Source organism: Bidens hawaiensis, unplaced genomic scaffold, assembly GCF_021521415.1.
Source record: "Bidens hawaiensis isolate Kalapana, Puna unplaced genomic scaffold, B.hawaiensis_p1.1 tig00027761_1, whole genome shotgun sequence".
NCBI classification, from domain to species: domain Eukaryota; kingdom Viridiplantae; phylum Streptophyta; class Magnoliopsida; order Asterales; family Asteraceae; genus Bidens; species Bidens hawaiensis.
In genome coordinates, this window is record NW_027505105.1 from 99,890 (window position 1) to 126,601 (window position 26,712).

The 26,712-nt window shown below is 34.6% G+C and overlaps 1 pseudogene; it reads right to left on the bottom strand.

Moving 5' to 3' along the window:
* Positions 1 to 12,414: 12,414 nt before the first annotated feature.
* Positions 12,415 to 14,427, bottom strand: LOC143610761 (leucine-rich repeat extensin-like protein 4 pseudogene; annotated as a pseudogene).
* Between the last annotated feature and the right edge of the window lie 12,285 nt (positions 14,428 to 26,712).

Consider the following 26,712-nt stretch of genomic DNA (forward strand, 5'->3'; position numbering starts at 1 on the left):
TTATATCTCGCTTTTGGAAATCTCTCCAATTTGCGCTAGGAACTCGCTTGGACATGAGTACGGCATATCATCCTCAGACTGACGGTCAGTCTGAGCGAACTATTCAAACTCTTGAAGATATGCTCCGATCTTGTGTTCTTGATTTTGGAGGAAATTGGGATTCGCACCTGCCTTTGATCGAGTTCTCTTATAATAACAGCTATCATTCCAGTATTGGTATGGCCCCATTTGAAGCACTTTACGGTCGTAAGTGCCGCTCCCCGATTTGTTGGAGCGAAGTGGGTGAAACTCAAATCACAGGACCCGAACTTGTTCAAGAGACAACAGATAAAATCGCCAAGATCCGTGATCATCTGCTGACTGCCAGAAGCCGACAGAAGAGTTACGCAGATCGTAGACGGAAGCCTCTCGAATTTCAAGTTGGTGATCTTGTTCTCCTCAAAGTGTCGCCCTGGAAGGGTGTTGTCCGCTTTGGGAAGAAAGGTAAGCTTGCTCCTCGTTATGTTGGTCCATTTAAGATTCTCGCGCGTGTGGGAAAAGTTGCCTACAGACTTGACCTGCCGCCCGCGCTCAGTAATGTGCATCCAACGTTCCATGTATCCAATCTCAAGAAGTGTTTAGCTGACGAGAACCTTCATATTCCACTTGATGAAGTCCAAGTTGATGAATCTATGCATTTCGTTGAGAAGCCTGTTGAGATTATGGATCGCGAGGTTAAGCAAACCAAGCGCAGTCGTATCCCTATCGTGAAAGTTCGCTGGGAGTCCAAGCGCGGAGCCGAGTTTACATGGGAAAGGGAAGATCAAATGAAGATCAAGTACCCGCACCTGTTCTCTGCGCAACCTACTTCGAGATAAATTTCGGGACGAAATTTCTTAAAGTAGGGGAGACTGTGACATCTGCCCGATCCGACCCGACCCAGGTACCCGTTTCCCTTATCCGATCTCTTTCTTTTATGATTTAATATTTATTTATACTTATATTTTATTTTTAATAATAATAATACATATTTCCTTCCCGCCTCTCTCTCTCTTTCTTTCCGCCGTCCCGTCCCTCTCCTCCTCTCTTTCCGCCTTCTTTTCCCTCTTGTCGCCTTCCCGCCCTTACGCCTTGTTTCCCTCTTTTTCTTCTAACTCTTTGCTTGTCCTTTGTTCCTTCCCGCCTAAGGTTGTCTGCGCAGCTCCACGCGCCAGACTCCTTACATGGAAGCCTGCGTGAAGACATCTTGTTCCTGCGATGCGTGAAGAGAACTCTTCTCGCAGCGCGCTAAGAATGCATGTTCTTCCCGCAATGCGCTAAGAATGTATGTTCTTTCCGCGATGCGCTTAGAATTCTAGTTCTTCACGCAGCACACTAAGGATGTGATTCTTCCCGCAGTGCGCTAAGGATTGTTGTGCCAGCCTTCGCGCTCGCGCACTCAGCCTTCCCGCGCTTAACCCTTGTATCTTCTGTTTATTCTAGCCGTTTGCTTTTGTAAATGTCTTTTCCTCTGAGCTGTTGACCTAACCTATCTAATGTCTGAATAGTTACTTTCGGCGCAGCATGCGTACCAACCCCATTGGTTGGTAGAAAAAGTGACTGACATTATCTTTTGAGATCTGCTTTTGCCATGCTTGACCAGTACCTTTATCTGAACCACCCATGCCTTTTTACTGTTCCCTGACAGCTTTATCTTGCCCCCTGCAGCTGCCATATCTTTTGATATCTTTTGTTATCTTTTGTTTTGTCTTGTTCTGTTTGTCTTGGAATCTTTTCCCTTTTTTCTGGATTTATGTCTCCTAGGGTTTCTCTATAAATAATAGTATTATTTTTCCTAACACTACACACACAAAACACTTACTCTCTCCTGACCTCCTCCTTGCTCTCTCTGCCGCCTCCCTCTCTGCCTCCGTTTTCTCCTCTCCTCTGCCCTGTTTCCCGGTAATATATTATATTTAATAACTTATTAATTATGCTAACTTGTAATCAAGACTTAAAACCGATCGTTAAAACAATAATCTTATTTATAGGTTAACTTGTGCTTGTTTAAAGTTGGTTCTTGCTTTATCTTACACCGCATCGTTTATCAAGTGAGTAATCTCGTATCTAATCCCTTTTTGCTTTTAATGTTTTGGGATGTTCATGTGTTCATACAAACTTAGAGTCTTAAACTGTTTATGAACTTTAGTCGCGCAGTATCCCATGTGTTGAGGACGTAGACTTGGCTGTTTATTTGTATGTGTGGATCATTAACCGTCTTGTCGGTCTATTCCGCAGTTTTCATGGTACCATTAGATGAACACGGGAGAACTATCGTTTATGATTTTCTCTTTTGTTACACTTGCACAGTTAGTCTTGTTTGTGAGCTCAATTGTGAGCACTGGCAGTCTTGTCTCTTAGAGTTGGTCCCGATCTGATTACACCCTTGTTGAAACCCAGACATACACATGTTGCGCGCAGATTTATTGTTATCTATGTATTGAATTAAACTTGATTTCTCACCAACACGCAAGTGTTTGACGTTTATTTTAACACATGTTCAGGTTTGCAGTAGCTGTTTTGGAGCTTGTGGACACGTAGGAAGTTTTTACTTTTGGACCTAGAATTAAAATGTATCAAGACAAGTTAATGTTGTTCGAATGTTATAATTTATAATATATTGATTTATGTTTGATTTATGTTCTTTATTTTCCCCGCTGCGCGTGCGCGATAAAATGTGTATTAATAAATATTGACACCAATAGTGTCGCGAGTAATGAAGCAATATGTGGCGCCCCGATGTATAATCCGCCTTTGGTCGGGGTGTTACAACCACCATTTTCGTCGCCGGAGCTAACACCACCACCATCGTCATTGCGATTTTTTTTGTAAAAAAAATTATTTTGAGATAGAAGTGTTTTTATTATTTCTATTTCAATCATACAACTTTTTAGGATACCAAACAACATAAAGTAATAATTTATTTCATTCTCATAGGTTAACCAAACAAGACAAAGAAATGAAATAATCAATTTCATTCCCTTGTCCATTTCATTCATTCTTTCATTCCATTACCTTCAACCAAAAATACCCGAAGTGTAATACCCCAACCCGGAACAGGCTGACGTGTCACTATTACAGATATCAAATCAACCTAAGTCACATTATTAAACCAAAATGAATTAACTTTTAAAAACTTGAACTTCATTATTCTCTCTCATCACTGATCTCCCCGATTTCCCGAATTACCTGTTAGCAAATAAGACAGACACAAACAAGAAAATACGGCTGAGCCAAAAATTGCCCAGTAACGGAGAGAACAATAGTGCAGGTAAAGGCATACATATGACAAAACACATACTGAAATAAAACTGAAACTATTGCGGATATAAAACCACGTTTTAGACCGAACTATAATTAAATGCGAAACATAATCCGATACACGATCGGGACGTAATCTGAATATACTCAAATTTAATCAAATGCATATACACATATCAAAACAGACCAGAAATATAGCGAAACAAAATATAATTACTAAAATACACGACGATGATGTTAAAATAAATAGGTCGTGTAATACGGAAACACCCAGAGCCTAAACAGAGGGGTACACAGCTAGCTAGTCCATGCACCAAGGAGACGGTGTGGGTGGCGTGCACACATTGTTCCATCTCAAACAGAAGTCAGGAGTCAGGAGTCGGAGCTAAGATCGATCTATACGCCTCTAAGTGGCCAAGGTACTACATGAGTACTTTCAGAGACGCCGTGAACTTTGATTACGCACTGTCACGATAAGTGCCATGTCAGGAGTCAGGAGTCAGGAGTCGGAGCTAAGATCGATCTATACGCCTCTAAGTGGCCAATGTGCTACGAAAGCACAAGCTAGAGACGCCGTAAACTTTTATTACGCACTGTCACGATAAGTGCATGCCGTTGACGCCCATACGACATTTCAGACATGCTCGGGTGATAGAGTACAAAAGATAACACCATATAACTAAACATATTCAAACCGAAACATGCAATAAAGAGTACAAAATAAATAATCTATTGCATGCTACAAAAATATATTATATAATATAACTGAACTCAAAATATAACTGACGAGTAACGAAAATCCGTACTACAAAGTAACGGAATAGATTCAATACTATTAGTAAACGAGAACAAAAGCCGCACTACGAAGTAACGGAATATAATTAATACTATTAGAGAAAGAAACCAGAAACCGTACAACAAAGTAACAGACTATAATTAATACTAAGAGTAACAAAAACATAAACCGTACTATGAAGTAACAAGAAACAGAATCCGTACTATGAAGTAACGAAATAGAGTTAATATACTATGACTAAAAGTAAACGGAAACCGTACTACAAAATAACGGAATATAAATAATACTAAGAGCAAACAAAAACAGAATCCGTACTACGAAGTAACAGGAAACAGAATCCGTACAACAAAGTAACGGAGTATAAATAATACTAAAAGGAAACAAAAACAGAATCCGTACCTTAGTTGTTAAGCAAAAATAACCAAATTGGCTCGACTCCAAAAATTATAAGGACCTATGGTTTATTTACATTTTAATTTAGATATACGAACATACATTACGACTCATGATTCGTTGATTTTTCCTGGATGGACTCTTTTAAGAATCCATAAAACATGTTTGGTCGTATGCTTATCGATCTAAGTAGTTATTTAAGATTATTAAAGCTTCCAAAAATAAATATCAATAAGTAAATGTTGAATTTTAAATCTCCACTTCATTATAAGAGAATAAAGTACTAGACTTGAAATATTATTTATTTATTTACTTATAATCACAAAGACTTTCAAGTTTAATTTATTATTAAAAATATCCAATTTTCAAAACTTGATTTAAAGTTCTACGTAGAGGTGCTTCAGTTGACTTTAGCCAATGTACACTAACATGCACATGAACACTACAACCTATTTAATTGTTAATCTGGAACTAGTCATTTAGCAAGCAACAACAAGTAACGAACATAAACTATTTTCCTCATGCATGTGTTTTCAATAACAAGTTTCCGATCAAACAATGTTTTCTATCGCCGGAACAAATCAATGATCATAGGCCTACATCCGAAGAACTTAACTAGGGGTACGAAATAGAAGAAAAGGTGCGGACGGTTACCTTAGTTGTCGAAACAAGTCGGTGATGTACGTAAAAGTGACAGTGACAAAATCGGTTTCTCTCAAAAGAACAAATTGAAGGCGGAACTTAAACAGTGGTGGTACGTGGTGCGGATGGTGACTTACTCGTGGAGGGAGAACGGTGGTCGGTGCTTGAGGGAACCAGAAACGAGTGGCAGTGCACGGATTATGCCGCTGAAACTGTGATAGAATTAGCGTTAATAATCGATGTCGAATTTATAGCCAACAATACCTTGAAACAATCCTTAACAAGAAATCAAAAGAGTTTGGAGTTTACCTAAATGCAAACTAACGAAAACGGCGTTGGTGTCTGACTTGCAGCGGGCGTTGGTGGTAGTGATCAGGCGATGGTTTCTTGCTAGCGCATCAATGGATGGAGGTTGTGCGGTTATTATGAGCAAGGAGAGTTTTTATAGGAATATATATTGCCGATTAGAACTTTGAATTAAAGGTTTCGTCATCCAGATTTTTAGACTAGTTTGTTGACACAATTTAGACTTATTAATAGGAAAAGATTAAGTCAATGCATTCAAATTATCTTGGTGTGGAATAAAACACGTGCCGATCGAATATTTGATTATATTCATGTTTCTATGTGACGTACTTTATTTAAATTATTAATTGTTTCCTCGTAATAGATTCTAATTGAAACATAAGAAAAAATATCAAAACTCAAATATAAGTATTCGTATACAATTTCTAAAATTTTAGAGTTATTAGACTATTACTATCTTAGAAGCATTCCGGGTTATTATAATTATTCCCCCCTAAAAAATAATTTCGTCCTCGAAATTGTAAACTCCAATAAGAAAATTCGTATATAACGGAGACGGGTAATCTTAAACTTTCATAAAATGAAACACAACGAATACGGAGTCATAAACGGATACGAGAACATAAAAATTCAAAATTCATACGAAATCAAACCCAAGTAAACTGAAATACGGAGTACTAAAACGGAAACAAGTACGGATAATCAAAACGGTTCATGTCTTCAATTTCCCAAGTTAGACTAAAACTTTCTTCATATTTAATTTACTAATTTTAACGTAAATTATGATATATAAAGCTTACATGTGATGATGACCTTATAAAATCATATATATATATATATATATATATATATATATATATATATATATTCTTATATATACACACAGTACCATATTATCACAACTTTGTTTGAGGTTTCATATGTAATATATTATAAGAAGGAAACAAATAACGACACTACTGAGTGACAAAATCATGATGTATTTTATGGTCTTTAACAAATCAGATTTAACATATTGGTCGTCGGAAATGAATCGGAATTAACTCAACTAATTACTCATGCAAAAGAACGATTAACAAAGATCTGACTGTTACCTCAATAGCCGTGAGACCGAACATATCAAAATCGAACACGGATGCGTAACAGTCGTTAAAAAGCGGAGCATGATGTCAGATGGTACGCAACAGTGACAGTATGAGGCGGCGGTACGCGGCGTCATGGTGGCTATGATTGGTGGCGATGGATTTGAGTGGCATTCGAAAGGTGACGGAGGGCGGCGATAGCTCCAACTGAGGCGGAGGTGGCGGTGTCACAAGATGGTGCAGCGGCGGACCAGGCTAATTTAATGGTGGCGGTGTGATGCGGTGATGGTAGCGAAAACAGAGGTCGTGTGCAAATAGGAACTAGTATGGTTTCCTGAGATTGGATTTGAGAGAGTTTGAGGATGCTTAAAAAGAAACGAATTGATCGTCTCCCTGCCTATCTATCCGGAGGTTTGAATTTGAAGAAGCCAACAAGATTATGATTGGAATTTAAGATAATAAACATGTGATAAATAGTTTGAACTCATCCAGGTTTCAATTTTAAACTATTATTATTATTATTATTATTATATAAACATTAATATATCATATTTTGTAAAACTAAATTTACGGGTATTACAACTCTTCCACCCTAGAAAAATATTTTGTCCTCGAAATTTGATAAACAAGAATTAACCCAAATAACTTTAGAAGAAATATATACGTAACATAATTTACATCTTTGTTATCTTGTATGTGTAACCAAAATACTAGGCTTCATATATAAGAAAATAAATTAAAACTAATATTCCAAATATCGGGTGTTTAACTCGAGACGAATTACTGGTAGCTGAAACATATGGCTAATAATTGATAGGTAAAAGCATATATTCATTAACGAGCATGATACAAAAATTATATAATATGATAACTGAAATAAATTACTGGAATTTAACTAAGTGATACTTAAAATATTAAGTATATAGTTTAAAAAAAAGTAAAATAAATAAAAAAAATAGCCGAGCCATGTGGCTTATAAGCATAAAAAAATCCAGGTTTGAACGTAACAAAAAAAAATTCAAAGAACACATGTTGTTTGTTAATATATTTCTCTTAACTCATATGCAATTAGTTAAATAAATCAATATAATAATTAATAAATAAATAACACATAACACTAGCACATAATAATGAAAAACTTAGGACGTCATATTAGAGTATTAGAGAAACATTTATCGGCACAATGGGATTTTAGTAGCACACATACGTACCTGTAAATTCACGATTACGTTCGCGACCATAATAGTCAATTTACCTTACGACCGCGTCCTAACTGTCCTTCCATTATGCATCTTAAAACATGGTTAACCTTTTTTATAAAAATAGACGTGATGAAAAACTAATTAAGAAACGACGTCCAAAATCTTATGCGTGCTTACTAATACTGAGTGTCGCATCTATTCAAAAGTATAAGTGTTTCGGAAACGTCTGATGTCATATGTAATAGCAAAGTCTGAATGGGGCATAGAGGAGTAACTCAAATCATGATCTCATCAACTGTGTTGAACATTGTCTTCGGAAGTTATTGTTTTCTTTGGTAGAGAGTAAGCGAAAACAGCGGTAGAAGCACTTAACTTATTATAAACGAGAAAGTCATTAAGTGAAATAAATGTCAACGTACGGTCAATATTAGAGCGATCTTGTACCCTTAAATTTAAAATCACAAAATCATGAGCAAGAAAATTGAAAAGAAAGTAATCCTAACCCAGCGTCTACCCATTATCTCACAAGTCTGATTTTAAGGTTTAAGTTTTCTACAGGAAAGAGCCTTAGCTCTGATACCATAACTGTAACACTCCAACCCGGAACAGGCTGACGTGTCACTATTACAGATATCAAATCAACCTAAGTCACATTATTAAACCAAAATGAATTAACTTTTAAAAACTTGAACTTCATTATTCTCTCTCATCACTGATCTCCCCGATTTCCCGAATTACCTGTTAGCAAATAAGACAGACACAAACAAGAAAATACGGCTGAGCCAAAAATTGCCCAGTAACGGAGAGAACAATAGTGCAGGTAAAGGCATACATATGACAAAACACATACTGAAATAAAACTGAAACTATTGCGGATATAAAACCACGTTTTAGACCGAACTATAATTAAATGCGAAACATAATCCGATACACGATCGGGACGTAATCTGAATATACTCAAATTTAATCAAATGCATATACACATATCAAAACAGACCAGAAATATAGCGAAACAAAATATAATTACTAAAATACACGACGATGATGTTAAAATAAATAGGTCGTGTAATACGGAAACACCCAGAGCCTAAACAGAGGGGTACACAGCTAGCTAGTCCATGCACCAAGGAGACGGTGTGGGTGGCGTGCACACATTGTTCCATCTCAAACAGAAGTCAGGAGTCAGGAGTCAGGAGTCGGAGCTAAGATCGATCTATACGCCTCTAAGTGGCCAAGGTACTACATGAGTACTTTCAGAGACGCCGTGAACTTTGATTACGCACTGTCACGATAAGTGCCATGTCAGGAGTCAGGAGTCAGGAGTCGGAGCTAAGATCGATCTATACGCCTCTAAGTGGCCAATGTGCTACGAAAGCACAAGCTAGAGACGCCGTAAACTTTTATTACGCACTGTCACGATAAGTGCATGCCGTTGACGCCCATACGACATTTCAGACATGCTCGGTGATAGAGTACAAAAGATAACACCATATAACTAAACATATTCAAACCGAAACATGCAATAAAGAGTACAAAATAAATAATCTATTGCATGCTACAAAAATATATTATATAATATAACTGAACTCAAAATATAACTGACGCGTAACGAAAATCCGTACTACAAAGTAACGGAATAGATTCAATTCTATTAGTAAACGAGAACAAAAGCCGCACTACGAAGTAACGGAATATAATTAATACTATTAGAGAAAGAAACCAGAAACCGTACAACAAAGTAACAGACTATAATTAATACTAAGAGTAACAAAAACATAAACCGTACTATGAAGTAACAAGAAACAGAATCCGTACTATGAAGTAACGAAATAGAGTTAATATACTACGACTAAAAGTAAACGGAAACCGTACTACAAAATAACGGAATATAAATAATACTAAGAGCAAACAAAAACAGAATCCGTACTACGAAGTAACAGGAAACAGAATCCGTACAACAAAGTAACGGAGTATAAATAATACTAAAAGGAAACAAAAACAGAATCCGTACCTTAGTTGTTAAGCAAAAATAACCAAATTGGCTCGACTCCAAAAATTATAAGGACCTATGGTTTATTTACATTTTAATTTAGATATACGAACATACATTACGACTCATGATTCGTTGATTTTTCCTGGGTGGACTCTTTTAAGAATCCATAAAACATGTTTGGTCGTATGCTTATCGATCTAAGTAGTTATTTAAGATTATTAAAGCTTCCAAAAATAAATATCAATAAGTAAATGTTGAATTTTAAATCTCCACTTCATTATAAGAGAATAAAGTACTAGACTTGAAATATTATTTATTTATTTACTTATAATCACAAAGACTTTCAAGTTTAATTTATTATTAAAAATATCCAATTTTCAAAACTTGATTTAAAGTTCTACGTAGAGGTGCTTCAGTTGACTTTAGCCAATGTACACTAACATGCACATGAACACTACAACCTATTTAATTGTTAATCTGGAACTAGTCATTTAGCAAGCAACAACAAGTAACGAACACACATAAACTATTTTCCTCATGCATGTGTTTTCAATAACAAGTTTCCGATCAAACAATGTTTTCTATCGCCGGAACAAATCAACGATCATAGGCCTACATCCGAAGAACTTAACTAGGGGTACGAAATAGAAGAAAAGGTGCGGACGGTTACCTTAGTTGTCGAAACAAGTCGGTGATGTACGTAAAAGTGACAGTGACAAAATCGGTTTCTCTCAACAGAACAAATCGAAGGCGGAACTTAAACAGTGGTGGTACGTGGTGCGGATGGTGACTTACTCGTGGAGGGAGAACGGTGGTCGGTGCTTGAGGGAACCAGAAACGAGTGGCAGTGCACGGCTTATGCCGCTGAAACTGTGATAGAATTAGCGTTAATAATCGATGTCGAATTTATAGCCAACAATACCTTGAAACAATCCTTAACAAGAAATCAAAAGAGTTTGGAGTTTACCTAAATGCAAACTAACGAAAACGGCGTTGGTGTCTGACTTGCAGCGGGCGTTGGTGGTAGTGATCAGGCGATGGTTTCTTGCTAGCGCATCAATGGATGGAGGTTGTGCGGTTATTATGAGCAAGGAGAGTTTTTATAGGAATATATATTGCCGATTAGAACTTTGAATTAAAGGTTTCGTCATCCAGATTTTTAGACTAGTTTGTTGACACAATTTAGACTTATTAATAGGAAAAGATTAAGTCAAGGCATTCAAATTATCTTGGTGTGGAATAAAACACGTGCCGATCGAATATTTGATTATATTCATGTTTCTATGTGACGTACTTTATTTAAATTATTAATTGTTTCCTCGTAATAGATTCTAATTGAAACATAAGAAAAAATATCAAAACTCAAATATAAGTATTCGTATACAATTTCTAAAATTTTAGAGTTATTAGACTATTACTATCTTAGAAGCATTCCGGGTTATTATACGAAGTATCTAAGAATGGGGGTGTTGGAGCCCCCGTTGGAGCCCCTGGCCCTGGTGTGGAGGGGCTCCAGCAGGGGCTCCAGCGGATTTTTTTTTTTTTTTTTTTATATTCAAAAAACGTATTATTAAAAAAAGTCATAAATTATTAAAAAAAACACACATTAATGAAAAAACACATTAATATCTAAAAATAATATAAAAATAAAAGTACTAAAAAAAACATTATTCTTATTCTTCGGCTTGGTCTTCTTCGATCAACCTCTTCCGGATACGTTCCTTTTGCTTTTCCATTAGCATTTGATCGACCGGATTTAGGTTACTGAAGTCTCTAGTAAGGAAGTCCAACAAAGTTAGGAGACGGTTGTATGTTGGATGGTTGAAAGCCGGATGATTGTTGCGGCTCCGAATAAAACATCGGTTGGTGCGGTGACGACCATAAATCGTCGTCAATATAATCTGAATCTAGGTTTGGGTATCAATTTCCAGCCATGTTTTTAAAAAAAAGTTTGGAAGATGGGTTGATTTTGGGTTTTTTTTTGAAGTTGTGGTAATTGTTTTATGTGAAATGGGTTATATATAGGAAGAAAAAACTTTTTTTTTTTATTAAGTAAGAGCCCAACGGCTCATTTATCATGTCCAACGGCTCTTTCTCCCTTCCCAATGTCCCTTTACGCCAACTTGGTCCCGATAACAGGCTTGCGCCTGCTTTGTTTTTCGTGCTCGCGCCCCTCTCGCGCCCCGGTGGTGTGGTTCAGGGGCTCTCGCGCCCCCGTTGAAGCCCCACACCCCTCAGCCTTACAAACATAAAACTTTTCAACACACCATCAATCAAATCCAATGACTTATTTCAGTCAAACATCAACAAGTTTAAAGTCAACCCAAACACCAAATGACCAAAAGCCACAACAACATGATGATGACAATCAATACAATAAATATGTTGATAATTATACTAAAAAAGTAAAACCAAAAATATGATAATAACAAATAAAAACCAGAACAAACTTGATGATGATGATGATCATGTCTATACATAATAATAAAAACTTGTCTGCAACCTACAATTTTCTCTGGCAAATTTATTTTCAAATCCCATAACAATTTTTAAAATAAATATTTGGGGGAAAGAATCCTCCTTTTACCTCTTTTTTTTTTTTTGCCCACAAAAATCTATTCTTGATGTTTTATTCATCACTCAGCATAGTGATGAATGTTGTGACAATTGGTGGTGTTGATTGCAGGGCTTGTTTTGAGTACCGGGATTATGTCAAAAGAATCAATAAAAGGGTGGGGGCGGAGGCGAGGCGTACGATACCCCGACTACCGGTGGTAGTGGGCCAGCATACGCGGGTGCTGGAGGCGGTGGGCTGGTGTATATTACGGGTGGCGGTGGAGAGTAATGGACTGGTGGTGGTGTGTATTCGATGCAAGGCGGTGGGGGCGGTGGCGGTGGTTCTATACAAGGTGGTGGTGATGGTGGCGGTGGGGAGTGGACTGGGGGTGGTGGGGAGTGAGGCGATGGCGGTGGGGGTGATGGGTATATATATGGAGGTGGAGGCGGTGAGTGCGGTGGGGGCGGTGGTGAGTGCGGTGGGGGAGGCGAGTGGGGCGGAGGCGGTGAGTGTGGTGGTGGGGGTGAATTATAGTGGTAAGGCGCGGGTGGTGGTGGGGAATTTGTGGGTGGCGGTGACGGTCTTACGCAATAAGGCGGGTTTACGAGCGGAGGCGGTGATGGTGGTGGAGGCGGTGGCGAGTAAACAGGTGGCGGGGGAGACGGTGGTGGAGGCGAAGGCGGTGGGGGCGACGGTGGAGGCGGTGGTGGAGGCGAAGGCGGTGGGGGCGACGGTGGAGGCGGTGGTGGAGGCGAAGGCGGTGGGGGCGATGGGGGAGGCGGTGGTGGTGAGTAAACTGGTGGTGGAGGCGACGGTGGAGGCGGTGGTGGTGAGTAAACTGGTGGTGGAGGCGATGGCGGTGGTGGTGGTGAGTAAACAGGAGGCGGTGGTGGTGGCGGTGAAGGAGGCGAATAAACCGGAGGAGGGGGCGATGGGGTAACAACAGGAGGCGGTGGTGAAGGCGACGGCAAAGGCGTCGGATTAAAACGAGCACATTTAAAGGCACCACAATGTATCTTCTTACTCTGAATCATCCTACACTGTTTCGCAGACCTCTGCGCTGGTCTATTCGGCAAACAATTCCTCTTATCATCAAACACCTCGACATTCAAACACGAAGGCGGCTCCCCGGTGAAGAAATTATCCGAATAAGTAAAATTCTCCAGCCGCGGCAACCGACACACACTCTCCGGAATCCTTCCTGTCAAAAAATTATGAGCCACATTCAACTGTTCCACACTAACCAAACCCGAAATACTCTCCGGCAACGGCCCCATCAACTCGTTAAAACTCACATCAAACACAGTCACATTACCCAATAGCCCGATTTCATCGGGCACACACGAGCGTAAACCATTGTTCATCATGATAATCTCGTTCAGCGTATCCGACATGTTCCCAATACTCGCGGGCAGACACCCATGAAATCTATTATTTGCCAAAACAATAACCGAAACAGGCGAATTACCGAAATTATCCGGTAATTCAAACCTGAACCGGTTATGGTTAATAAAAATAGCATCCAAGTCCTTATCAAAGAGCTCTTTAGGCACATTGCCTTCGAACTCGTTAAACCGGAGATCTAAAAACTTTAATTTGGGCAATTTCAACACGACATAAGGGAAACCCCCAGCAAACCTATTGTTACTAATATCAAGCTCAAAAAGAATCCTCAAATTCTTAAACTTCTTCGGTACCGTCCCGCAAAACCGATTCGAATTGATATGAAACAACGCGAGATCGGTGAGAAGACCGAGCTCTTCGGGCAAGTACCCTGCGATATCCCCATGGTTGAGGTCAATCCCAGCAACAGTTCTCTCTGAACTGTTGCTGGGTGCGGGTGCACAGAACACGCCTGTGTACCCGCACACGTCAGATCCAACCCAGTCAGCAGTCAGATTGGTTGGATCTGAGAGAATTGCTTGCTTCCATGCTTGTAAAGCAATGTAAGCAATTCTCAACCGAGGGTTTTCGAAGACGAGTGACGGATCCACCGTCACATTCTCCCCTCGGTCACCGAACTCGTCTCGGTAATACAAAAGCTGCCGCTGCCGGATGTAAGTGTCCGTCAGGCCACCACCGGCAACAGAGAAAGAGATCGAGCTTGCATTGCCAATAAGTGCAAGTAATGCAATAGCAGTAATAAAAGGAAAAGATATTATGGTATATTTCTTCATTCTGTTAGATATAATTAGACATCTAGCACAGCAGAGGTGTGAAAAGGTATTTGGGAAAATGGAAGAATGAGGAGGGTTTTGAGATGACAGTGGGGGATTTTGAAGGAGAGTGAGAATAAGAAGACAGCTAGCTAAATCACAGCTCAAACCCCACGACAGAAAATGAAAATGACTTTAATTGTGGGGTGGATTATTTATTGACTCACACTCCGAAAGCCGGCAGGTTTACCGGCGTTAATTTTAGTAGTTGTAAGATTACACCCCTCTAGTTACATTAGTTTGTAATTTGTTAACGGCTAAGATCTAAGCGAGTATGATTAAATGTGACTGACTGGTTAGTAGTTTTTCAAACTCGTTTGGGTTTAGCTTATATTTTCTTATCGTATAATTGTTTAAATAATATGGTTGTTTAGGTTCGTCAACCTAGTTAAACTTAGGGTATAAACGAGCCAAAAGATGTTTGTGACTAGTTTGTCGATGCTTGTGACTAGTTTGTCAAGCTTGAACTCAGTCCGGGATTGGCTTGTTTTTTATTTAATTATTTTATTTTTATATTTTTTACACGTATGTTTATAGTTATAGGTTTTAAATATAATTCATATATGTTTTTAATTACTTTTATTACTAGTAAAATTCAAATAAATAACAAGCTTGTTTAGCCTCGTGATGTGGTTTGAGCTCGTTTATTAAATGAGCTTTCGTAAAAGACTCAAGCTCGTTTAAGCTCGGCTTGATTCAAGTTTTTTAACGAGTTGATCTTGATTAGCTCACAAGCAACTTAACTTGTTTACATCCGTAGGCACGGGGCGCTTATTGTACAATACAAGCTTTAGCTTGACTCGATTAGAGAGTTTAAGAAGTTGATCTTGAGGGGCGAATGAGTAATGACTATTATGACATAACAGTCATGTTTTTAGTGATTGATTATTTATTATTTAACTTGTTATGGTGCTGTGATTTTATTACTTTTTTCACATATAATCACTTTTAATAAAATTTAAAAGATTATTTTATTAGTTGGTAGTTATTTAACGGTTGCTTTTTAAGGGCTATATGTGTGTGATGTGTGACTTAGAATTAACATTTGATGTGGATTTATTACAAGAAAGTGTGATAATGACTATTACATGAAAATGATAATAGATTTTCTAGGTGCAAAATGTCAAAAGCATGGGTGAAACATGTGTGTCGTGGTTGAAAACATGTGATATAGGACACATGTTTAGTTATGAAATTATGTATTACTATAATTTAATATTTTTTGGATTTAGTTACATTAAATTAAATTTTAAATGTTTAAAAGTAGTGATGTAAACAGCCAAACTGCTCATGAGTTACTCGAGCTTAGATTGATAAAAGCTTGAAACGAGTCAGGCTATTTCGAGCCCAAGCCTCAAATGAATCTCATTTAGTTATTTAAACCGAGTTTGAGCCCTGTATATTTTTAACCTTTACCTGTTTTAGACTTTAATGTATTAATTTTATATTGTATAGTCGACTTGATCTAAGTTTTAGCTCGTTTAAGGTACTACTCGTGCTGAGCTAATGCTCGTTTAAGATTTTTCTCATAGCATATTAAAATAATTGCTCGTTTAAGATTTTTCTCATAAAATATAAAAATAAATAAAAACTTTTATAAACTAATAAATAAATGATAAACGATCCTAGTCCGAGCCTGAAAAAAAACTCACGAGCTCAAGCTCTTGTAAGTTAAAACGAGCCAGACCCGACTTGTTTAGACCGTTAAATATTTAACCTTGATAACGTTGAGGGTGGTTTAAGAAACGTATTAACAAATGTGTGCAACATTTGCCAATACATAGAAGTATAAGGAGGTGGTTTGCTAGTTGTCCAAAATGTCTATTTGTCTATTTGTGCACATTATTATATTTAATTTTTATGATCATTTCTATATTGAAACGGATAATTGCTTCAAATTGTAACCAATTTTATATGCTAAAATTTTAGCAATAAATATTTTTTAATTTTTAGTTTTGTTTATCATTAATTTTTATCAACCAAACTTGTATAATAGGTTAACTCATGTCATTTCATATCATGTAAGGTATGACTTTTTTTTGATAATGTGACAATCAAAGTTAAACAAAAGTTAGTTATAATAAAATAATTTGAATTTGTTTTTTTTTAATTAAACTTAGGGAATATATGAAACGAACATTAAGTGTTAAGATATAATTTAATGTCAAGAAAAAATATATATAACTTATTGCTAGGTGTTATGTAATTCTTGCGATTTAATGACAAGTTTATATTATACTAGCTTGAGACCCGTGCAATACACGGGTAATTGATGAAAAAAGTAATATTTAATTATTAAGCAAAATACAAAAAAAATAAATTATCATGCATGTTAAGAGACAACCGTTGTACAATAGCATTTAAAACAATCTAGATATTTTTGTAGTTATTTGCATTATTCAAATTAGTATTTAATTGTTATTAATTAACAAATAAATGGTAATAAATGATTTTAGAGATTTAGTTGGTTTTAAATGCAAGGATTACTGTGAGAGTGACAGGTGTCAAAACATTATATACTTTTATTAGAGAGTATATATATATACGTTAGCTATATTTATCTTGTAATTGTCATGAAATTACATTAAATCTGAACATTTAGACTTTCTAACTCGTTTACGTGTAAAAACAATGTTTTAAAAATTGGTTTTTTAACTGTGATGGGTTAGGCTTATAAAATGATATAACTAGCTGTACCGGGTGGTTCAATCGGGCGACAAGTTAAATTTCATAAAAATACAGCTTTCAACTAAAAAATAATCATGATTTCATAATAAAATAATAATTCAAAAGTTGCTTGATGGCAATATTGAAAACAATTCGATTTGATGGTAAATTGATAAAAACAAATAATCCAAAGTTGCTTGATGGCAAAATATTGAAAACAATTCGATTTGATGGTAAATTGATCGAAGGTCGATGGTAATTGATTAAAGACAGGTTAAAATTTAAATATAGGAGACAGCTGATTCATGGACGAGCCGCAAAAAGTCAATTATAAAGCGTTCATCCAGTTTACCAGACTAAAACGTATCGGATTAGTAAGCGGCAACTAGTATAACCAGTATTACCATCTTGTATAAACCGGTGTTTAAAGTTAAAAAAAAAAAAGAATATATAGGAAATCAGGTAACTATGTTGAAGGGACCCTCTAATTGCCACGTGGAAAGTGAAAATGAGTGTGTGACAGCTTGGCAATGACAGCAAGGCACCGAAAGCTATTTGACGTGGCAACTCCGTGTTCGACAATTTACATCATTCGAGTTCTAGGTGGCACTTGGGGAAGTTGCAATTCTTTTTTTAATAAAATAAAAAAACAAATTAGAAAACACATATTCCAAGTCACACCATAAATACATTTATTATTTTTGAGATCCCCAATTAAGTTTTGAGATAAATAGCTAAATATATTGTCATAAATTCAAAAGATTGCAGTATAAACTTCATATTAGAAGTAGATATATACTTGTTTTAAGCATGAATTAATTTTATATGACTATACAACTCATAACTTATAAGTTGTGAGCGTATAAACATATACACCAGATAATATATACGTCGTGTATATTGTGCCTATATAAATTACTAGCCATATAACATATACAATGTATATGTCTTGACTTATATATTTATACGCTCACGTAAGTAATAAGACACCCATAGAAGGATGTTACTTAACGTCTAGAAAAGACATTCGCGAGACCCAGGCATGTTAAAGAGCTCAACTCCACACAGTCACGAGCTCACGATACTCTTATATACATGAGACTTTTAGTTTTTTTAAACTCAACTCTCCATGATTAGCTTGCTTACTTCACGTCAATGTTTTTCGTTAACAGTATAACTAAGCGAAAGTGGGTAAACTTTATTTTTCAGTTGAGCCAAGGTCTACCTCGAGATTTTAGCTCAGTTTTAAATTAGAGCCAAGTTAAGCCGGCTTGACTCGTGAACAACCCTATTATGAAACATACGATGTCCTTGTATAACTAACATTGATAGCTTAGACAGTTTATCAGCTTAACCAGACATATTAATCTAAAAAACCAATCTATCAGTAAACGAAGACAATCATCAATGTTTTGATCGGGTTTCTTATAATTCACCCATGATTGCTCAATACATTCATACCCGATACATTAACTTGTAACAAAACGTCAACATTAACAATTTTTTTCGATCTGACTTGGTCTGGTTTAAATTTTAAAATATAGAATGGTGGTGGTGAATGGTGATAGGCGGGCCTCCACCACGAGGACCTTAAAAAGAATGCGATATGTTAATATGATTACGATGCCCAAACGGGTTATTGACCACAATTTTTTTTCTTATATTTAGATATATACACGCACAAATAAAATGGGACGATAACTCTTGTCCTTATTCCCTTTTTAAGTAAAATTTCGTTTTCAATTTGGTAAAGAAATAGAAATCTTCGGTTAAGAGGTTAATTCCAAACTCGTTTTAAGTATAAAACTATAAGAACGATGTAACTAATGTATAAAAGTGGTAGTCGACGCCTCGACGGTATGATTTTTTAGGGGAACGCCCAAGTCTAACTTTGAAGCAAGATAGCAGGTTGTCTGTTTTTTTTATTTTTTTTTTAATTTTAAATTGTTTGACATTGCAAAATATTTTTTTAAAATTTTAAAAATTAGTAAAAATTAAGAAAAATAATTTTTAAATTGCGAAAAATGGCAAAAAAAAAAAAATCAAAAAGATAGTTAAGTGATATTAAAATACTTAATAGTAGAATTATTAATTGTTTCGATACAAAAGTAACAAAAAAAAAATAGAAACATATTAAAGTATATTGTAATTTTTTGCGCAATTTTTCATAATTTTTTTTTTCAATTTCCAAATTTTTTTTTTGCAATTTTTCGCAATTTAAAAAATTATTTTTTCAATTTTTACTAATTTTTTTATTTTTAAAAAAATGTTATACAATTTCAAACTATTTAAAAAAGAAACTTAGATTATCTGCTGTACAAGTAAAATATATAGGATTTAAACAAATATAAAATTTTAGTGACCTAATTAAAACAAAATATTTTATGAGTAATTTGATTAAAACAATTTCAAAACTTATCTATTATTTTATAGAGTAATCGTTTCTAAAACAATAACAATATTAAAAAGTAAAAGAAAGTAAACTTTTGGGCAATATATGAATTTAGTGTGGTGGGGGCGGTGGAGCTTGGTTGCAACTGTTCAATTTCCCCACGGGTAATTTGATGCATCCACGACCAATTTCACATTAAAGTTATTTAATTATTTTTTTAACCAATAAAGGAAAACAATCATATTTAACATGAGAGAATGAAAGACGATTAAAAGACTGATTTCTTTATCATGTTTAAAAGAATATATATATAGTTAATGTAGTTCTTTGTTTAAATGAAGATTTCTATATCTAAGTATATAATATAAACTTGAAGCTTTTGACTAACATTGATAGAAATCATACATAATATGTACACTTGGTTAAAATGATTTAATCATGATGTGATTAAAGGAATATGAATAAGTTAGTACAACTACAAATCAATTCAGGTGTTCAAAATTAATCTAATATACATAGTAGGGGTTGTTTGACAATATTGTATTGAACCGTTAAGAGGTCTGACTGATTAAGAGATAGTATTTGAATAGTTCAGACTCTTAAACTAACACATTGAGAGGCTTTATTAACCGTTAAAAGACATCTTTTTGGTAAACAAACACATTCTATCTTTAACCAGTTCAAAAGTAGTCTCTATATGGATTCATTAACTGACTACTAAACAACATGAAGAGGAGATAACATAATAGGACTTGTAATTTTGTTGATATCTAAATTATATATGTGGTGCCAATGCTTACAAGGATGTATGATGGTTAATGTGTGAATGAATCTCAAGTGAAAGTGTGTTGACTTGACTAACGCACTTGGTTGTGTTTGAGCTAAATAAATATGTTTCGGTTCGTAATCTTGTTCAAGGTGACAGAGTAAATGAATGTGGTAGTATGTTGACTAATGCACTTGGTCGTGTTTGCGTTGATTGGGCTCTTCTTGCCTTGTAGATGCCTCAATGGAAATGCTTCGAAATTATATTCATGGATAAAAGTTGCATAAAATTGATCTTTAAAATAAATTGATAACTAGTGTAAAATTGTAACTCATTACTAGAGACAACTGAATATTAGTAGTAAAATAAGCTTAAAAGACAAAATAAATAAATAAATAATAATAATAAAAATTATGCAACTTATTTACAATTAATAGAGTTGTTTATTAAACTTTTCACTGCTGTAACAACCAATAGCTATCTATGACTGTCACCAATCAATCACTAACTAAGACGTTGTGGACTTGTGGTGGATCAACTACGATATAAAGGGATTCATATGGTTTGATTTAACACACAAATTTTCATACTTTGTTTTCACATAAAATAACTTATTCTTTGTAGAAAACATTTAAATTATACGATTATAATTACTTGAAGCAACAACATAAACAAGCATAATGAACGAATATTCATAATTAAAACTGAAAAAAAAAGATGCGTGCTCGGTGTTCATGCCCATTTGTATATAAAATAAACAATTATGTACAAACAAACTTTCAGTCAAACAATTCACAAAAGGTTTATTTATGACTTTACTAAAATTTTGATTCGTATACAAGACTAGATATGTTGTTTAGGCCCTATACTCCTATAGGGTGCAATTGATACAATTATTTTGATAAGTTTAACAAACACACTTTCATAAACATTAATAAATATAGTATGCAACCTTAAGAATAAGAAAAAAAGAAACAAAAGTTAAGCATGTGAGCTTCAACGAAGTTGATACGTTAGTGGGATATTAAAAAGATTGACGCGTCAATAAGGTATATCTACTATCTACAACTAGAAGAAGATATGCCATTTTTGATGATGAAATCTCTCTAAATATCATTTTTCTTGCCAGCTGCTTTGGACCACCCAACCTCCTTTTTTACCTTTTTATGGATTCTTATATATTATTTGGCTTTTGGAAAACAATCCTCAATTAGTCAATTTGTTAAGTTTATAAAACACAAGAAATATGTGAAATCTTACAAAGAAAAAGAAAACCTTTAAACCCTTAATCGTAGGCAGTGTTGTAAAAGTCGCTAGTCGTTAGTCGGGCAGTGAGGTGGAGACTAGTGATTAACCGGGATTAATCGGATCGGACTTTAATGTATAATTTTCAGTTTTAATATACGCACGCACACATTTTTATTTGTAATTTTTAGTTTTATATATACACAGACATATTTTGGCCGGAATCTAGCAGAAAACTGCTGGTTTTTGCTAGTATATTGCTGATTTTGGTTGGGATCTCATCGAAAACCGTTGATTTTGGTCGGATTTGACCATTGACCGATTAACTGCCCGACTAGCCCGAAATTAATCAATAAAGTGGGGACTAGCGATTAATCAGGGATCAATCTGTGCCTAGTCTGGATGTTTGCAACACTGATTGTAGGCATGTTAACTAATCTCAAATTAAAGTTATCATATATGTTCATTTATGTTAAGTTATGTACATTTATGTTTGTTTGTGTTCGTGAATTATTCGTTTAGATTATAAGCAAACGAACATGAATATGCTTATTTCTTAAACAAACGAACATAAACATAAATATCTGTTCGATTAAGTATTTAAATGTTCGTGCTCGTTCGATTTGTTTATTGGCCTACTTAATTGGATCTTTATTTTAAATAAATTCCATTGAAGATGCCTCTCCCAAAAATCATTTATGCTCAAAAAAGTTTTGAACGGCATTTATGCTCAACATTTAAGAGCATATACTTAAAAATTAAAATCGTCCCTTTTGGCTTTGACTTAAAATTAGATATAAAATAATAAAAATAATAAAGTGTCAAACATACCGTAAGGAGGCATGGAGCTATAATCTCGTAATTAACGTAGTTTAATGATCAAGGATACAATGTAAAACTTAAATAATTTATTTAATTAGTATATTTGAAACAACTTGTCAAACGTTTTTGTCTTTGTTATGAAGTACATAAAAGTGGCTTGTGAGATAGTGACACTATTGTTTTCTTTTTATATTTATATTAGTAATTTGTTAATGTTAATAATTTTTTAAAATCACTTAAACTTTTCATATTCAGTAGACCTATATATGTTAGGTTCATAGAAAATCCGTTAGAGGAAACTCAGGAGGTACCATCAATACATGTAATTTACGTCGAAGAGTTTATCAACAAGAGGTTAAGACAGAAAACTAATAGAGGCTGAAGTAGTCATACTTTTTAAGGTATATATATATATATATATGTAGTACGTTGGTCACATAAGTAACCGTGTGTGTATATTTACGCGTGTGCATGCATGTATGTGATATGGTTGACGAGTATAAATTAAAAATTAAAAATAAAGGATAAACTTGAAGGGCAGTTGCAACAAATCCACAAGTATATGCACATCAGCAGCCAGGTGTTCAAGGCTTCCAGCCTGTCAGTCATGGGCTTCTTATAAAACTGGATTGGCTTTCCACCAAAAATCAATAATTATATAATTTTATATTATTTTTTTAAAAAATATTACTTATTAATTTAGAAGTGTGGACAAGCTTAAAAACCACATAGGCGTAGCCCCTCGGCGTTGCAAGAAACACCGCCCCACCCTACTAATGCCACAAGTTTATATGCACCTCAATTCTCGATAGTAACCCACCTCTACCTAGAGACGTATGTGGTCTACCGCTATCAAGGTGTCAAGAATAAAAAGTATGTGGTTATTAAAAAAAGCTTAACGAGTTTAATAAACAATTAATTAATTAAATTATGTAAGGCAGTAAATGCGTTGTATTAAATACTTATTTGACTTGTATAAGTTATTGTATGTGGAAATTAAAACTCAACTTAAATGTAAACGGTGCAAGTAAATAGAAAATGGACAAGTCAACATTAGAAAATATGCATGCCAATAAATTAATGCCATTTAACACCAAAAACTTGAGAATTTTAATAGCTATTAGATGGGCGCCAAATTGGACACATAAGTTTAATATTTACAAAATTATTGACGTTTGTTTTATTGCTTCAAATATAACTATTTTTAATAAAATAAATAGAGATTTTGTATGAAATAATAAACGATGGTGCGGTTTATAAATTATAATACAAATTACAAGAAGTATAAAATACGTAAGACATAAACATAAATGAATTTAAACAAGTATTTGCAGTGCAAAACAGAAGAGATAATAGTTATCAACTTTTACTCGGTTCTTTTAAAACATGTTACACGTCTTTACACACGCCATTTTTTCTTTTTTTTTTGGCAAAACACCAAGAAACACTTGATACACAAAAGCAATTTTTGACAGTTGTTTTTGCTTTAAGTAGATCTTCAAGGTAAACCTTCGGATGCCAAAACCTTCCCTGACAGTATCACTGCTCCGACTGTTGTACCATAAGAATCTGAATTCTCTTAAGAGGCCAAAAGTTTGTTTTAACGGACCTGTATTGAACACAAATTCTCAACCCCATACTTTCCGCTCTATCTCCTCTTTATTATTATTATTATTATTATTATTATTATTATTATTATTATTATTATTATTATTAGTTGAAATAGTTGTATAATGTTGTGGTATTCTTTTGCATATGTATATCAATTGATTGCATGCAAATTCATGTATAAATTGTTATTACATTGAAATTGAAGACAACTACGCAACAAATTACGACGCTACCCTCCTTTTAAATTGTAAACAAATTTTGGTGTGCCAAACATAATTAACAAGCTTATTTTTATAACTAACCTGAAAAAATATATATTATCAATCAACATCCAAATTTCAAATATTCTCTATATGTAAAAGGCATCCCGTAACTAAACTATAATATTTCTCCTCTCATAATTTATTGTATATAAAAGTATACATATATCTAATAAACAAGTGTATGAACTTTCATATATATAATTATAATACTATTGCCTTATCGTTTACGTATACGCGGTCAAATGATACCAAATCATTGTTCCAAATCCAACAAACTAGAAAGTAATTGACACAAATAAACAAATAACTATGTTAAAAACAAACAAGAATTGCCAGCCTAAAATGAAAAATAATAATAATAATAAAAAAAAAGGACAAGTTTTTTTTTTTATATTTGTTGTTGGTATTATTAAGGTTTGATTTCTCCGACCAACTTTTGTTTACTACAATAAATAAATGGTTTATTCCAAACATTGCTACAATATTCCTATTTTCATTTTGGTAGCTTTTTAACAAAACGAAAAAGAGGTTTTACCAACCAAATTATAAGATCCTATTATAATATAAAGTTAGAATAGAATATATGTTAAATGTGTTAAAAGTGTTAAGAATATATTATGGAAATATAAGAAAAATGTTAAAACTAAAGAATATAAAAAGGAGACGTTGGAATCCTTAGTGTTTCGATGTATAAAAGTGGCATTTTTCTTTTTGGTGTATGTTCAAAGCATCAAACATTCGTTATTGAAAAAGGGATGTAAATGCGCCAACGCCGTTCGAGTTTGATTATGATATCAAACTAATCGGCAAAGACCAAAAACTAATAATCGGGATTATTTAAAACCGATATGCCAATTTAAAAATAACATTAATAATAACAGTGGAAAAGAGGTTTGGCCCACCAAAATTAAGTTTAGTGTTTTTGACCAGAGTATGATTGTGGATTTTGACTTCTTTGGGCTTTGCTTAGGGGTAAAGTGATGATTAAAATGATTTGCCCAAATATTTTTTTACAATACTTTTTGAGTATTTTATTACTAGAGAAGAACAGGTAAAAAAAACGTTTTATCTTTTATGAAAAAATATGTTACATACTAAATTAAATTATTTTACTTTCACTTTCACTTTCACTTTCACTTTCGCTGATGGAATAAAAAAAATTCATACTTTAATCCTCTATATAGAACATTTGGTACTTGCTTTTCTTTATGATTTGTTAGGTTGGCTTAAGTTTGACAAACCAGTTTAACGAATTTGGGTGAAACGAGAATTTAAATACGTGTTTGCTTGAGTTGAGTAACGAGGTTTGACAACTGTGGTAACGAGGCAGCAGCGACAAACAATGGTGTTGGGTGGTCTCGCCTAATTGAACTCGTTTTAAGTTAATAAGTTTTATAACAATGGCTCAAACTAACTCGTCATTTAAGTTAAGTAAACCCAAGTTGATATGTTGTATATTTAACAGGGTTGGTTCAAAAAACCCAAGAAACTAGTTAAAGACATCTATTAAACACTTAAAACATGAATGGTATGTTGCACACTCCTACCTTATACATAACATGAATGGTATATTATTTGTTAATACATAAAGCTTAGTCGTGCGATGATGATCCCTAAAGCTCGGGCAATAATGCAATAGTTTCGGGGCTCAACTTTGTTAAGCTCTAAATTCTTTAAAAAAATAACGTGTTAATTTGAGCTTTGAGAATGTTGAGGATAGAGTTTACAGTATGTAATTATACATACGCATAAATGATATAGATATCATATAATGAAAAGCAAAATAACTTTTTTTATAAAAAATAGGTCCGATATTATGATCCGCTCGGAGCCATCCAAAAGCATGAACCGATATTATTTGTTGCATGATCTAGTACTTGGGGGATCGTTGCAAAAATGAACATGTCATGTTGCATATTATATTCTATATGTATCATTGACGACACAATGGAAATGGAATTACATGATTTCGGTTCCATGTATAGATAACTCATTAAACGTAAAGACGAGAATACATGTAAATGAGTGGGCTTTTTTCACAAACACTCAAACTTCCGAAGCTCTAAAATATACAAACACACTTAGGGTTTCGGCAACCTCAATAACTGGGGTTTTTTACTAAAAAAAGATAATTAAAGGTCCGATCTATGGTTTCAAAGAGGTTTGAGACGAAAATGTTGAGTTTTCCGGCGACCGGAGATAACGAAGTTACGCTTCCGTTAGTCGTGGAACGTTGGAAGCAAACATGTTAAAAGGTGGGACTGTCACCCACCAATTCATTAGTTGGGAACGACAACGACCAAAAGATGTCAATTATGATTATTTAAAACCAATATACTTTTTAATAATATTATTAATAAAAATAGTAAAAAATAATAATTGGCACCATGATAAATTTGTAGATTTAAATAGGGTCACAAGTGACAAGGTGACAATCGGACCCTGTGAAACCAATAATGGTTTCCACTGTCCTCAATGTC